The 13736-nt window shown below is 34.2% G+C and overlaps 2 protein-coding genes across 4 annotated transcripts in view; one reads left to right on the top strand and one right to left on the bottom strand.

The window, feature by feature from the left end:
- Nucleotides 1-13736, bottom strand: part of LOC118192340 (ATP-dependent translocase ABCB1-like) — a 209882-nt gene that overhangs the window by 147403 nt on the left and 48743 nt on the right. The window lies entirely within an intron of this gene.
- Nucleotides 1-13736, top strand: part of LOC146999037 (uncharacterized) — a 52782-nt gene that overhangs the window by 38111 nt on the left and 935 nt on the right. The window lies entirely within an intron of this gene.

Raw genomic sequence — 13736 nt, 5'->3', positions numbered from 1 at the left:
AGTAAAATTTACGGTCACTAAAATATTGAGTTAAAAAGACAAAGCTCCATAACTTTAAATGCAAAATTAAAAAGATATACTGAATAATATTTTCCCACACGCATACAGAAATTAAAAAATCTGATGTGTACACCACATGACTTCCTTAAACGGAATATTAAATTATACGCGTTTTTTCTTCCATTTCGTTTAAACTTATTGGACTGAATTAAATCTACTTCGCCGATAGCGCATAAACCGCAATAGAATAAATGCATTCTTTAAAATTCACTCTATTTGTTTACCATAGCGACACTCTCGCGCTAGGTCACTTAACAGTATTATATTTCGTTCATATTATAACTCAGAATGCACAAAATTTATATCATTTAAAGAATTATCTAATCGTTGCCACATGTTCTATTCAAATACTATAATAAAGCTAGAACGATGTATAAAAGAAATTAAGCAAACAAAACAAAAAAGAAAAGTTTCTCACAGACGATTGAGTATTTCTCATTCAATTAATTCAGTTCTCACTTCGCGACAAGGCAAAAATACATAAAAACTCGAAATATCTGTAGTAAAAATTACGAAGTAAATCTTAGACACTTATTTCCTCGAAAAAAATTCCAGAAAGGATTAAGCATGATTTAATTCGCAATAATAAATAGAGGTGTTATCTTTGTTGTTGCGAAGCTAGGTTTCTCTAGATTGGCAACAAATCCACTGCTCTGCTGTTTCAAATGTAAACAAGCAATGCCCGCCATAAAAAAAGGCTTAGCTGCACTTAAACAACTATAAAATTGTTGACAATTCTAAAAATATTGCATACAGATTTAGTAAAGGCATGAAAACCTTCACCGGAAGTTAAGAAGAACATAATTAAATCGTTTTTAAAGAAAAAAATGTACAATTTACAAACATATAAGAGTAAAGAAACTGAGATCACTGAGCCGGGTAACAGAGTGGATATATATATAAATATATTTATATACGTTTGGTGCGGCCGATTGCAACCAAAATACGAGGTGCACATCTACATGATATAGTAGTCCTATATGCAAAATGTCAACGTTCTGAGGCTGCACGTTTTTGAGTTATGCGAGATACGTACGTACGTACATACGTTCGTACGTTCGCCACGAAAAATTCTCTTCAGAATTCATTTTAAAACAGTTTCATAATTTTTTTGGAGGAAAAGAGTCTTTTATTTTGTCCTTACGTACAAATATTACGCAAAAACATTGTTAAATTGCATTCGAAAGCGGTCAAAATGGATATTTTTGTTGAAATATGGTGCCTGAAAATTTTCGCGATTACAATACTTTTTACTTCGTACAAGGAAGTAAAAATGAGGGAGATATTAAAAAGAAAAGACCAGCTGCAAATTTAAACACTAATCTTATTTTACCGATAGATTAATCACTTGTCTCCCAAAATAAGAAATGTCTTTTGTGTGTGAGTGTGCATTTAAATGTCGTTGAAGAATTCTAAATTTGTTTTCGTTTGAATTTAAAGCAATAGTAAGCATGGAACCTAAGTCATTCAATTCGTTCTCGACTATATCCAGAAATTTAGCAGCTGGAGATATGAAGCTTGTACATCGACGAATTAGAGTAAAATTGTGGATATTTTATCAATCGGAATTTGTATTTTACAGGGAATACATAAAAGTCAAATCTTATTTTTACGAAACCTTAACATCCATATCGTTGAGATTGCTTTCATAAAAGTCTGCGCCTTATCTGATAAAACTTAGATTGAAACCAACCACACTAACAGCATCTCAAATATTTATCTATTCTACGAAACGATGGTTTATACAACGCCATTTGTTATTTTTAAAAGTATCATTATTTCCTTCGGCTTCTTATTTATTGAGAACCTATTTTTCAGTTGTTCCCGACAGCATTGTATACTGTCTAAGATAGGTTTCTAAGCTTAAGGAAATATTTTCAGGTTTATGATGTCTAGAAGAAGGAAATAATCAATGATCTGAATGCTCTTTGGACTTGTCCAGCTACGACTGAATTTCTTTAGGCTGCCTCAAGCGTGCATAAAAGAATTTGAGAATAATGATGAACTCAGAGCAACAGTATAGAACGCAATTAAACCTATACTAATCCACATGGTACAAAAAAGTATGAAAAACCTCCATAATAGTCTACAAAAATGCTGCACAGTTCGTTAAATAAAACCTGCACTGCTAGTTAAATAAAATGTGAAAATTAATGCATTTGTAATTTTAAAAATATAAATTTTCATGGTACAAAAAAGTATGAAAAACCTCCATAATAGTCTACAAAAATGCTGCACAGTTGGTTAAATAAAACCTGCACTACTAATTAAATAAAATCTGAAAATCAATGCATTTGTAATTAAAAAAATATAAATTTTCACATAATAATTCGAATTTTGCATTCGAACTCATAATTTGTTTTTGGTACTTTTCCATTTCGCCGGCGCAAATCTCGCCAAGCAGACTTTATTGGCGACAACATACAATATACAAAAATAAAAAATGTTAACAAATGTTAGTTCTAAGAATTTTTTATTTTGAAGGCATAAACATTTTAATATCGTTTAAAGTTTTGTAAAAAGCCAATAAATAAAGACAATAAATTTGTAATCTGTTAATTCTAACAGTTAAATTTGTCCAATCTCTAATACCCAAACGTCAACGACTAGCACAGCCAGTATTTGCGGTATGCAGTACTCAATAATTTACAGTAATTTTTGTTGCAATCGGCCGCATCAAACTATATAAGTATATATATAAATATATATATATATGTGTGTGTGATGTACCAGCTTCTGTCCGGAATAAATAGATTGGTGAAGAATCATAGATGTAGTCGTAGCTTAAATTATCAGACGGTAAGTTTAAAAAACAGGATCCATTTATTATATTTCAGGGGAAATAGCAATTACAGAAATCTGATCTCCGGAGTAAATAAAAAAGAATTACTAATAACTTTTTGTATGAAGTTTACTGCATCGTGACATTTAAGAAAAGCCCCCGATATTCCTTTGCGAGTCCTTTTATAGCCTCTGGAAAGGCGGAGCTTCCAAGAAATGACGTCAGCCTCGTCAGCCAATCCAGTTCGCTTTAAATATTTCCAGAACATTCTATAACTGTACGTGTACAAAAGGCGGGAAAAACAACTTGACTACGGGGCTGTGGATTTAATTCCACGTACTTTCAAATAAGAGACCGTCGCCATTAAAAATGAAAAGAACATACAGTTAGAATTTTAAGTGTATTCTTGACTATGGAATTTTATTATTACAAATATATATATATATATATATATATATATTTGCAAAGAAGAGGAATGTTTAAAAGCTATCGCTAAAAAGTACATTTGACACTGCAGTTCTTGTATAAAATAGTTACATCATGTAAAAACAACTAACAATACTAAAGAAGTCTAAGTTTTCGCGTAAAAACTTAATGTAAAATTTACAAAACGAGATAACATCAAAATAAAAAACTTTCCTCTTCTTTGCAAATATTTTTAAAATTTTGCATCTGAATGCGCAAAATTCTTGACCACTAAGGTCTCTCTTGTTCATGTTATCTTTCTACTTTAATATATATCTATATCCACTCTGTTACTCATGTCAGTGAGCTCAGTTTCTTTATTCTTATGTTTGTAATTTGTGCCTTTTTTGCTTTAAAAATGATTGAATTATGGTGTTCTGGTTAAGAGTTTTATGCCTTTAGTTAACCTGCATGCAATAATAGTGGAATTATCAGTAATTTAAAAGTTAAGTGTAGCTAAGCCTAATTTCTGATTAACCATGGCTGCCATGTTTGTTTACATTTGAAACTTAACAGAATAGTGGTTTTATTGCCAATCTAGAGAAACTAAGTTTCGCAACAGCAAATTAACGTCTTCTTTTGTTATTGCGAATTAAATTATGCTTAATTCATTCTGGAATTAGCATTTAAGTTATTAGCTTGTTTTGGCGTAGAAACTGTAATTTTAATTGTAAAAATTGTTTTTTTTTATTATTATTATTGTTTTAACTGTATTTGGTTTTAATCGTACAACTTTCAAATTTTAACGAAAATATTTTGAATTTTTATGTGTTTTTGCTTTGCCGATAAGTGAGAACTGAATTAGTAGCGCATGTGCATTAGGTAAGCGCTGTTGAATCATCTGCGAAAAACTATTTCTTTCTTATTTATTTAATTTCTTTTATACATCGTTTTAGATTTATTATAGTATTTGAATAGAACTTGTGGTCATTCTTCAGATGACATAAATTGTGTGCATTCTGAATTATAAAATGAATGTTAATACTGTTAAGTGAACGTAACGTAAAGTGTCGCTACGAGTGCATTTATTCATTGTGATTTATGCGCTGTCGATGAAGTATTCAAAATTCGTTAACTTAAATTCAAAATTCGTTAACCGTTAATTCGATATGTTTAAATGAAATGCAGACAAATTGCGTATAATTTAATATTCTGTACAAGGACGTACATATCAGATTTTTTTGTTCAGGCTCAGACAATATCTACCGAAGAATCTTTTCTTGTTATTACGATAAATTTGTCTAATTTTGGGAGGTTCTTTTTTCCCTGCCTGTTTTGCGTTTCTTTCTGTTTTTAGGTCCCATTCTTTTGTTTTTCCTTATGTCTTTTAACTAATAATACATAGAATATTTTATCAGTTGTTACAATCATTTTAATGTTTCTTATCTTCAGTTTTTCAGCCGACAATTCATGAAGCTGTTCTTAAGAGTTTGCAAAACTATGTTATATAGCAGGCTGTCATAGGACGCGGGCATTTAGCTGTTCTGGTTCTTTCTTTTTCTATGGATCATTGTTGCTAATTCTCTGCTTAATGCTCTTCAGAAGCTCAATAACTGCACCTCAATAGCTTACGCTAATGACTTTTTTTCTAATTGTTAAAGGACGCTCGCGTATTGGACATTCTGCACAGGCCGCTCTGGATGTCGTTGCAGACTGGGCCCGCCAACATAAAATCACAATATCCACAGCTAAATCACAAGCACTCCTGATTGCAGCACGTGGTATCTTGGGCCGAAATCCACCATTACGTATTCAAGGTGCTTCTATTCGCTATGCTCAAGATCTGAAATATCTAGGTGTCACAATCAATAACAGACTCTCTTGGTTACCACACATCCGACAGATCAACTTAGAGGTCAAGATTATACATCAGCACATGTTAAGGACAACTGCCAAAAGTTGGGGTATCAGATCAATCATGCTCAAACAATGGTACCATGCAGTGATTGAAAAGATAAAATTATACTGCTCAGGTATCTGGGCCTGTCACCTCACTAAGCATGAGCGTAGAATGTTGATATCCATGCAACGTCTCTTCCTATTGAAAATTACACGATCCTATCGTACTACTTCAGATCAGGCCTTAATGGTTCTAGCTGGTGTTCCGCCTCTTGATCTCACTGCAGAGAAAGAGGCTTTTCTTTCAAGAATCCTACACCTTCAACGTGATGCCGAGTTATGGTACTGCCACGTTTCTACAACAGACTTTGAACATCGGCCCTCCAAACCACTCTGCCATCCTGCCGAATTTGATCTGCCTGATTCTATCTTCACATCCTCTCAACAGCTTCTGCCTAACTTCAACATTGAGATTTATACTGATGGACCTCGTTCTCCGACAGGTACAGGTTGCGGCCTCTGTTTGTATGTGAATGGCACACTAACACGCACTTGGAGAAAAAGAATGAACAGTAAAAACTCCGTCTATCAAGCAGAACTTGTTGCCATTAAAAAAGCAATAGACCTAGCTTCTAAATTTACTGCTCGCACCATCATTTATACGGACTCTAAATCCAGTCTTGAAGCCTTACAAAACATGCATCCTACTAGCTCGCTGGTCCATATTATTCAGCAACTTCTTCAAATGCCCTCTAATTACCGTCCCATTCTCCAATGGGTCCCTGGACACAGCGGGGTTTTGGGCAATGAACATGCAGACTCTATAGCTAAAGAGGCTGCTCAGGGAGTTCATTTAGTGGAATATTCAATAGCCTATCCAGCCTCTTATTTGAAGTCAATTGCCATAGCTAAACTTATGGAACGTTGGCAGCAGAGCTGATCCTCTGCTAGTACTGGACGACGTACCTATCTTTTCTTTCCAAAAGTCTCAGCAAAGATGATTCTTTCAAACTTCTCCCAAGCTGCCTTTTTCACAGGACATGGACCATTTCCAACGTACTTACATAGATTTCACATTCGAACGACAGACATCTGCAACTGTGGCATTCTCGGATCTCCGGATCATTTCGCCTTTGACTGTGTGCACACCAATCAATTTCATTTCAAGAGACCTCTTACGCAGCACTGGCAGCAGTGGGCTCAATATCTCTTAAATAATCCATTGTCCATCAATAAACTTCAGCACATCATTGACATCTGTAACAGCCTGTACACATTTACATTTACAAGCTAAGTGTCTCCTTCATGTTCTTCACATTACATATGTTAACACCATTTACACATATCTTTTCCAATTAATAGTATATTCTTTCTATATAGTCTCCATATTCTATATTTGATAACTATCTATTGTATAATGAATGTGTTGCATTGTGTGTTGTGCAATGTTATTGTATATATTGTATATAAAGTTATTTATTGTTGTTTATTACTCTATTATATTGTATTGTATACTTTAGTATTTTTGTAAATATAGTCTCCATACTCTACGTTTGATATAATATTATCTGACTATATTGCATTGTAAGCTGTGTAATGTTTTTGTATATATTGTATATAGAGTTATTTATTGTTGTTTATTATTCTATTATATTGTATTATATCTTATATTGTATATAGTATATTTATTATATTGTATATTCAAAGCATTATATTATATATTTTGGTATTCCTGTATTGTTTTGTATACTTTATATTCCTGTTTTTGTACTTATGCCTGTACATTTGTGTTTCTCATTATATTCTCATTTATTGCCACTGTATACATATTTTATGGTAACCAATGTTCCGAATTGATGTCTGGTCATCCTATCATGCATATTCTTATTCTTGCAAATGTATATAACTATGATATCGTTCTACTAATGTTATGATAATGAACTACTATGACAATGACTTATGATTATGAACTCTGGACTACAAATTATGACAATGAACTCTAAATATTGACTATGACCTCAATTTGACTATATATACTGTGGACTATGGACATACTTGTAACAGTGACTTTTATGAATGTATTCGCAGCAAGCCTTGCTACAATTGCTATGTACTCTCTCTATGACTACTCTCTGTAAATATCTAAATTTTTGTGATCAATAAATGCCGCTGATCTGCCGGTTCAGACCTGGTTGTGGCGGTAGCTAGTGGTGGATGACAATCCGCTATGAGAGCTTTATCCTGCTTGGTTTATTCCTTTGGTCGGGAGCTCTCATAGTGGTGGTCGGTTCTTTCTTTTATCAAATGCGTATACGGCAATTAGACCAAAACCATTTATTTATTTGCGATACCAATTTTTTGGTGTGTAAAACATTCTTATGCTCAAATATAAAAAATAAATAAAAGCAAATACAAACTGACTGCCACAAACAAAACAGGCTAGTTTGCGCATGCGTGTTTGTTTGATACGGGTCGATACGTGGAATTCATACAAACATACATGCAGTGAAATTCATAACAAACAAGACAGGTTGCTGTGCATTCACTTTTATTTGCAATATTTATATTATTTAAAAATGAGCTGTGAAGCTTTTTTATAATTAACAACATCATTTATTCACTATAACACAATCTATTCGCAAAATTTAAATCTCTGCGTATAAAATACAAAATATCAAAGATGAATTTAGCACAATTATAAACTTATTATTACTCTTCGAATATTCAAAAACCAAAGCGCAATGTGCCTTTAAAACGCGTGGCCCCTTAGGGTATTGCCTAATCCTCCCTATATGTAGCTTTGCTGCTGCCCTCCCCCCCCCATTACGGTTTGAAATGCATTTCAAACATGCAAGGACACGAACTGAAACGTCAAAATACTTCTTTTCTTCTAAATTGAAACAGGTTAAGAATTAATATTATTTCTTCCCAACATTTCAACTTCTTCAACAAGATACTACATATATTATCTCGCAAAGAAACATTAAGTCGCCTCAAAGATTTCAGAGTTCTGTCAAATGAAATGTAAAATAAATAAATGAATAAATAAATAAAGAAATAAAATAATGGTATCGCAAATATTAAGAATACTAATTTTCTCTTCGGAGGTGAAAAACAAACCATTTTAAAGTCAATAACATTTGCCAATAAAGGAGAGCGAAATGATAGCAATTAATTGCATAATAATTGTTCGATCAAACCTTTTGCTGGAGTAAAAAGATTTGAAGGCCAGGAAAAAAAATGAGCATGAGGTATTCTAGTTAGACAGCTTTATTTTTTTTTTTTTTTCTTCAGATTGCTCACTTACGACTCATGTTGAAATACATGCTAATTTTAATAAAAAAGATAGCTACTTTACATACCAGTTTTCCTTCATATCAGATACTTTCAGATAATTATTATTAAACGTTTCAATTACGATAATTGCATTTCGTTTTCATTACCTGTTGTTTTTAACATTAACTTGAACTTGCTTAAGGCTATGGGTTTACTTACGAAACATCATCAAAATGTAAATAACGACATTAACCTCGTTATGACCTCACATACATTTATACTTTCCTTTTCCCAATCGCTTAAAGTTTTATTTTGCAAAAAACATCTTGCTCAATAGTTAATGAATTATTTTATGGAATTTAGAAAGAATTTTTAAGCAAGACTAAAATAGCCCAAACCACGAATCTACAAATTATTTAGGGGTTTGATTTAATTTATGTGATTTCGGCAAAGCACTCGAGGGCTATAAGGAAGAGATACCTTCGGGGAAGACTTTGTAAAGGAAACTGACTCATATACACGTTATACGTGGGGGAAACCACGAAAAAGTCCACGCAGCCAGCCCTTTCCCGAAATTCAAACTACAGACCAAACTATTAGTGTTTAATTATTTCGGGGAAAAATATGGTTAAATATTTCAAATTCCAATTAAGTTAATACACAGTGTTTTCATGATTTGCATAATTATCTCATTTCTCTCACGGAACATTCCTTTTATATCTATCTTTCCGATCAGATGTATGATCGGTGGTTGGATTCCTGACTACATGCACTAACGGTTAAGGGGGCTCATACACCTTAAACCCCTTATGATCTTCGAATATGTGACTGTTGCAAGAATTGGGATATTTTATTTATTTTAAAAGCAATTACTTCCAAATTTTTACAGCTGACTGCATAATATAGCTGCTTTGGAAACTAGTAACCAGAAAGATTGTGTTGCCACAAATATTTTCGCAATTTAGTCCGTTTTGTGACAAAATTTTTTCGTCATGTTTCCACTTTACGCGCATGATATTTCGAAAATGGTACATACTTGAAATTGGATAGAATTCTTTATATGGGCACTATTTTCTAACTGAACTAAAAATCTGATGAACATTTTAATATTAAAAAATTTTATGCACGAAAACATTACAGATTTTTTTTAATAAAATACATTTTATAAACTCAACTCTAAGTAAAATAAAAGTTTAACATGAAATTCTTAGAATTTTTGGTTCACAGTAGTTTCTAAACGTTATAAAAGCTATATATAAAGTATGGAATTAAATTATGCAACAGAGTGTTTTAAACTTTGCGCGCAAGGTGGAAACATGACGAAAAACTTTGTCACAAAGCGGATTAAATTATAAAAATATTTGTAGCAACACAAACTTTGATTACTATTTCAGAAAGCAGCTATATTATATAGTCAGCTGTAAAAAGTTGGAAGTAATTGCTTTTAAAATAAATAAGTTATCCCAATTGTTGGAAGAGTCACATATTCGAAGATATTACGGGTTTTAAGGTATACGAGTTCCCTTAAACTAACAAGTGAAAATTGTTTGAGAAGACGAAAAAGGTGTTGACGGAGAATCCAACTGATGGCTATGTTACGACGAAACGTATAATGTATTCGATAATCTCACCGTTTATAAGAATGGGCAGGAATATGACAAAGAAACATTGTATTCTCCTAGGTATTGACTGGAGTTGCAGTAATCAAATGCTTCCAGGATACATGCCCATTTTTATACTGATAAACTGAACCACGTAGACTGGCAACTTCACCCGTCGTCATCATCATACACTAGTTATCATAAATTAAGGTAAAATCACAAAAGTAGGGATATCTCCCTCAAAAATAAGCCAAATCGTGTAAAATTGGAATATGTTGCCAAGTAAGAGTAGCTGAGTAAAACTGCAATATGCAAATTAGTAGCGCTGCACTCGGAATACGTCATCTGCGAGGAGAATAAAAGTCCATGTTTGAGAGCAAGCCCACATATTTTACTGTGATAGTGACATCAGAAATGTGAGATAGCCAATTGGTAACAATGACCTCCAGGCACCATTTGCCTGCAGGACTACGATGGAAAGCCATTGGGAGACTAGAGGCAAGATAAATACAAACAGAAGTGGCCAGATGGCTAAATATGAGTCCTTCTGTGGTTCATAGATTTTTGAGCCGATTTCAAACCACAGATTCGGCATCCAGGAGGTTAAGCCAAGGACAGCCAACTGCTACGGCGAGCGCCGATGACCGATATTTGACATTATGTGCACTCAGGAATAGAACCGCTACTCCGACTCTTCTTAGATACTTCCTTGCTGCAGCCACCGGAAGGTTGGTGTCAACGTCAACTGTGCCTAGAAGGCTTCACGAAGGTGGTCTGTATGCGAGACGACCAGCCATTTGCGTGCCGCTCACGTCACGCCATACGAAGGACCGTTTGCAGTAGGTACGACAACATGTCCACTGGACGCCTGATCAGTGGAGGGCTATGCTCTTTACGGATCAGTCCAGGTTTAGTCTAGAAAGCGATAGTAGGCGTTATTTGATATGGAGAGAACCTGGAACCTGTTATCATCTGTCAAACATTCGTTAAAGAGATGTATACGGAAGGTTCTGTGTCTGTGTTTGGGGTGGCATCTCTTTGGGTGGACGCACAGACAACCATGTCTTTCCAAGGGGAAGCGTGAATGCTCAGATCTATAGAGATGACATCATTGATGTTTATGTGCGCCCATATGCCGGGGCAATAGGTGATGCTTTCCTGTTACAGGACGCGAACCCAAGACCACACAGGGCTCGCATAGTAAATGATTATCTTTAACAGGAAACAATTATGAGCATGGAGTGTCCAGCTCCATCCCCGGACTTGAATCCTATCGAGCACGTTTGGGATGCTTTAGGGAGACGTCTAGCTGCTCTCAATCCGCCCCCTCAGACCCTTGTCGCGCTTGCAACTGCTTTGAAAGAGCAATGGCTCTCGCTTACTATGGAACTGATAGACCGCATAATTGAAAGCATCACACATCACTGTATGTGCTGTATTGCTTCTAGAGGCGACCATATTCCATATTGAAGGTGTTTTTCCTTTAGCAAACTGTACCTTCAATTTGTTCATTTTATACATGTGCTAATCCTTAATTTATGATAACCAGTGTATGTTCATTTTTACTCTGTGTCTGTTAATCAAATACATAGATGAGCAGATCGAAGAATTATTATTTTCACGTCTCCTTGTCATGTTTAAGAAACCTTATCTCGCGCAACCAACGACTAGACTGGTTGACGCAAAGATGTAAAAATAGCTTTCGATGACGTAAGAAACACGAAAACTGGAATTAAGCCAAGGATCTGATGTAAACTATCACGTTCATGAATGAATCTGCTCATAAAATTTCTCTAAAAACTGAATCTTAAATTAAGAAATCCCTGTTGGTTGAATTAAGTTATGTTAGATTCCAGTCTGAAACAGTTGAAAAATGCTGTTTAATGAAACGTTTTCTGAACTTACTTGATCGCGAAAAAAAATCTCAGACCGATACATTATTTTATTGCCTATATATCGCCCTTTTTTTAGCTATCCATCCATACATTTATAGTATAATTAAGCTTCTTCCGCGTACCGGCAGATGGCGGCTTCATCCTTGAGGGAGGAAACGCAGGAAAAACGCTGGCCAGCCTTGAACCGTTACATCAGTCGTCTGATGAATCGGAGAGAATTCTAAAATAGTAATTTATAATTCCAAACTTACTCAAATGATTCAGCAATAAAAAAAATTAAATGTGATGACGGTGAAGAAATTCGAGATTTTCAAGCAGTTCTGGATAAGTGTAATAAAAGATAACTGTCTTATCAGCTTATTCAGCTTGTTTTGAAACAAATCATGAAATCATGAAAACGCTTAAATTTTTATCATGAAAACGCTGCCTTGTAGATCTCAAAAGCAGAATCTTAAAATTTTACTATACAACAAAACAAACTTCATTCAGTATTCATTTCGTTTAATTTTCAAAACGTTTTGATTAATTCAGTCTTGTTTTATCTGACTGGACAACGTCTAATTACAACATTATGTAATACTTTTAAACATTTGGTAGAAGATCTCTTCTAGATTTAAAGCTCTAAGTTTACTAAAATTTATATATGATAAAAATTTAAAGCCTCAAATCGGGAAAACAGTTAAATCTGTAGAAAACCTTGTCTTTCCTGGAACAGCACGAGGATTTTTATAAAAATGTTTCATGTTAATACCTGAAAATTATGATACATAACTATCAAATTTATAAATTTCAGGCTAATCTTTAGAATATGGTAACAGGTAGTTTGGCGACATTTTGGTAAGGCGATAAAAGCTAGGACTTAAGCAATAATCTGAGAAGTACACAGTTCGAATCACAGATTATTTTGTCTCAGAGAAATGAGAGATCATGAGACATGTCATGTGACATTTTCCGGAATATTCCGATCGTGATTTTAGCTAATAAGCACTTAGAAACAATTTCGCTGCTAAAGTGCAGAATCGCCCACTTATTTGTTTGGCGCTTTTCACAAGAGTAAGAAGAAGAATTGGATTTTTGTCAATTTTCTTTGACTTTTTAAGTGAAAATAGGTCGATGCGTACATAGATAAAGTCAAGAGTGTGCGCAATGCCATTTTTGTGCAATTCTGGGTCTTTTTTTAAGTGAAAATAGGTCGACGTGTACATGGATACCGCGTATGTGCAATTCTTAAAAATGCGCAAAGCAGTGCGCGATTCTGCACTTTCGACCAATTTTGCACCTAATCTTCGTCATAATTAAGCATTTTTGTTCCATAAAAGTGCTAGTATAAGCGTAATTCGGCTAGCAGATTGTTGGAAAAAATTTTGAGTAAAAAAAAAAACATGCCTTTACTTCGTGAAAACAAAATGGCATCCAAAACAAAACTAGCAGGTTAGTGTAGCAGGGTTGGTCGCCAAATTTTCGCCAAAAAATCGCTAAGTTACCATAATGTAAAGATTCACCAAATTTCATTCATTTCAGATACATAGTTTTACAAATTTACACTGGGCTTAGGTTTAGCAAGATCACGGAATAAACGCTCATTCTTTCTTACTCAAATTTACTTTACGCACTGCAGTGGTTAAAGCTAAAACTACAGTAGATGGTTATTAAAATAAATTGGGTAAGTATAAAATTTTACCCGTTTGTTGATAAGTCGCTGGGGACGGGGGGTTCTCACGTAACAGATTTAGAGTCATTAGGATTTTTTTTATGCTGGTTAGTTGAAATATATTCAATGCCCTCTTTTCTCTCTGTAGAACGGTGTTTCAGACACCA

Source organism: Stegodyphus dumicola, chromosome 1 (assembly GCF_044657685.1).
Source record: "Stegodyphus dumicola isolate Sdum_Otavi_A_Nest chromosome 1, ASM4465768v1".
Lineage (NCBI taxonomy): Eukaryota > Metazoa > Arthropoda > Arachnida > Araneae > Eresidae > Stegodyphus > Stegodyphus dumicola.
Note: the sequence above shows the minus strand (reverse complement) of the source record. Positions and strands in the feature narration are given on the sequence as shown.